We start from the raw sequence: 4,067 nt of genomic DNA, 5'->3' as shown, positions 1-4,067 counted from the left end.
TACTACGGTACATATTGTAAAAGTAATAATTTAAAAACAAAATTAAGTGGATCATATTTCTGCTCCATGCCAAATACTAGGAAATTTCAGCAGAGAACCTGCTTAGTATTTATAAATAAATTTTAATAACTTTGGAAAATAACAATAAGCTTCCAAAATTGATATTAATCACAATACTTTGTTCAAAATAATTTTGATATTTTCCTTATGAACTTACCATACAATTTTATTCAGTCATTAGAATTGATCACATTGCAGTATGTCAGTGCCCATAATATATTTTATTTTTATTTCTTTATTTTATAAAAAAAAATACATCATTAAGTCAATTAGAACACTGAAAAATACAAAAGGGTGTACACAAACTCTACAATTTCTCAAAAATAGACTGTTAAACAGTTATTTGAGATTACTTAATCAAATATGTCCGAAGCATTGAGTCATCATCAAAATCTGGGATTGTAGTGCATTTATTTTTATAATGCAATATGATCCTAAGGAAGAAAAACGGCTCCTCCAAATGAATAGCATAATGTGCATCTTTCTAATAGCCTTTATATGCAAAATATTATAAAAATGTTATATACAGGACATTAGAGATATGAAGTATTGTTGAAGCTATGTGTAAAAAGCCAAACACTGTCTTTATGCATTTTATGCAATTAATGGTGTCCATATAAAGGTGTATTTAATGAGGGGAAATAATTAAACTTTCAATATTTGCTCTTTGTCTACCATTGTATTTACCGTTTTCTTTATGAAATTTTGAAATTGTAAACAGACTTTGTGAACATCCTACATATTATAGCTTCTCCTACTAGTAACCTCCAAAAAAAATTTTAATTAATTTAGAAAAATGATAGTCTTTATGAAAATATATACACTAAATCAGAAATTTATTTTTATTTAGTGTTAGGACTTTTCTTTATCAAGTCACAAACATTCTATCATACATTTTTTTAATTAATTTTCCCAATATACAACCTGGATTTTTAAAAAAAATGTACAATGAACAAATGAGTTTAATGTATCATACTTTTACCATTATTTATGAGCACAAGTAGATCAGATGTGAATATTTAAATTGCTGCAGATCATTTGAAATAGGTCACCTTAATGCATTAGAAGAAAATGAATGAGAGCTTAAAACAATACAGAAAAAGGCTTTATTAAATTATATAGCTAAATCGAGAGCTATATTTTCATGTTTAAGTTGGAAGTTAAATTAACAAATTAAAATCATTTTGATACATAAAAATCTAAAAATAAAATAGGTTTTTGAACAAAAGAAATTTATCTATTCTCTAATAAAGACTTGGAGATTCAAACTTCAACATATCGAATTACCACACGTTATAAGTATTCCCTTACAAAAAAATCATTATTGATTAATAATAACAGTTTTTAGCAGATATTAAAACTTTATAATAAGATATAAAAAACAGACCATCTCTAATCCAAAACTTTCAAATATAATTTAAAATTTGTAATTCTTATAAATTGGCTTAAAAGATATTTTAAAATATATTCATTCAATTATTAGAAATGAATCAATAAAATCTTATTTCTTTAAATTTCTGATTTCAATAAAATATTGCATTAAATCAATATTTTTTAACGTTCAAATACTTCTTAAGATTATAAATAAATTACACTAATACAAAATGTTTTTAAATGAGTCATGAATTTTAAGAAAATGTGATTTTTTAAACAATATGTTTCTTACTTACCAGACTATGTTTTGTTCATAAATTATGAAGGTAATCACACCTTCTTTTAAAATAATTCATTGCATTTCCAAGCTTCTAAGTTAAATTTACTGTCCATTACTTCTGTTTAAATTCAAGAAATGAACAGTAAATCTGGATAAATCACTATTGTGGTTTACGATCTCAGATGGCATCTTCAAAAATGTAATGATTTATCAAGACATATCACTGTTAAAAAAAATCTATTTATCTAAATTTAAAAATTAAACATATAAAATTCATTTTTTAAAAAATGTATGTTACTTTTTATTTTTAAGTTACTATCTCTAAGAAAAATATATTAATTAGACAAATAATAATTACATATTAATATCAAAATACTAATATTTAATATCACCTTGCAATGAAAATTAATTAATTAAAAATATGAAAGATACTGCACTGAATGAAAGATATTAGTAGTAAATTATGGCTGTGCTTTGTATGTTTAATTTTATTTCACGTATGTAATTTTGTGAAGTTTTTTTATAATTTAATGCACAACTTTATGTTAAAGAATAAGTAAAACAAAAAAAGGATAAAATGTTATTGAGAACTGCAAAAAATTATGCACAATTTATTCCAAATAAAAAAATTATAAATTTCCAAAATAAAATAACTTCTAGTTTTTTTAAATAAAAATACCATACAAAAAATAACCAAAAACATTTAAATCCAAAAGAAATAAATTTTTAATTTATTAGAAAACACCTTAAGGGCTTTTAGCCCCTTAAAAATAATTATTTCTAGATAAAATAAAAATCAATATGAAGCATAATTTTTTTAAATTAATGTAAAACTTATACTACATGTTTGATAAGTATAACACAGAAAAAATATCATATTCATGTTTATAAAGTATTCATTTTTATCTTATTAAAAAATTTAAATAATTTTAAAATTTATAAATTCTTAAAGTCATAAGTTAAAATATATTCTTCTCCCAAAATATAACAAAAATTGGTAATGTTAAAAAAAAAAAAAAAAAAAAAATCTTTGTTTATTTTGTCTAACTAATTAAGTACAAATCTATAAAAATATTTTAAAATCTATTAAACAGAAGAACCACATATGCTACTTTCAAATATGCAAAATAAAGCTAAAATTAGAATTAAAAAAGAAAAATAGATAAAATTATTACTCCATCCAAATTTTAAGATTTAAAAATGCTTTAATATAAGAATTTTTAATTAAGTGTGACCTACATGGACAATCACATTGATGTGATGAACAGCTACAACATGCTTTCTATAAAACATTGCTTCTGTACCCAAATCCTTTGTGCTATATTAAAAGTGATTGCAGAAAGCTTTTAAAAAAAAAAATTAAAGTATCCAACATAAAATTATGATGATAAAATATTAGAATGAAATCTATTTTTATACATCACAGATTGCCGTTTAATAAATCTTCATATTTTGATTTCAAAGATGTTAATCTAATTTCCAGAATGTTTTATGACAATAATTTAATGACAGGGAAAAAAAGTAAATATCACAATCCAATAACTTTTTAATATTTATTAAAATTGGATAAATAACTAAAACATTAAAATTAAAACTATTAGAATTAGTTTCTGCAACCACTTTTGAAAATGTTTCCACCCACTGTCACCTCATTTTCCAGATGAATATTGTATTTAATGTGACACTGTGATTTCATATAAATGCAAAATTGAATATGTCTTTATAAATAAAGAGAAAAAATTCACTTGCTCTTTGAACATCCTAATCCAAACCCTTTTGTCCAAATACTTTAGAAACCTACTGTAACCACATTTGGTTGTTGTTGTTGTTATTTACTGTTGTTCGATGGTGACTTCAGTGCTCCAGTGTCTTTCAAATGATGAATAAAATTTTGATTCATATTTTCAATGAAAATGTGTCAATAAAATTGTGTGAGAATCATTGTCTTTGAATATCATCAGATGAAAATCGCCAAATTAAGAAAGGTAACATTATGAATCTAAATTTCATAATTTCAATCAATAGTAATTATAATTTATAAAACTTTAAAATTAATACATTCAATAAGAATAACATTTAAAACTATAGACAATATACAACCGAAATTCAATTCTATGAGTTTTTTTAAATCAAATCTAACATATATAAATTTAAGATTGATTAGATTTCCAAATTTAAAAGGAATGGGAGATTAATTTTAGTTCCATATTACAAATTTGAATGATTATGCAAGTAAATCTATTTAAGAAACTTAAATGGAAAATTTGTGTATAAAGGTTTCATCACATATTTATAAATATATTAGTTTCATTGTCTTTAATAATAGTAATTATAACCATCACATGCTCACAAA

The sequence above is a fragment of the Argiope bruennichi genome, chromosome 8, assembly GCF_947563725.1.
Source record: "Argiope bruennichi chromosome 8, qqArgBrue1.1, whole genome shotgun sequence".
NCBI lineage: Eukaryota > Metazoa > Arthropoda > Arachnida > Araneae > Araneidae > Argiope > Argiope bruennichi.
Note: the sequence above shows the minus strand (reverse complement) of the source record.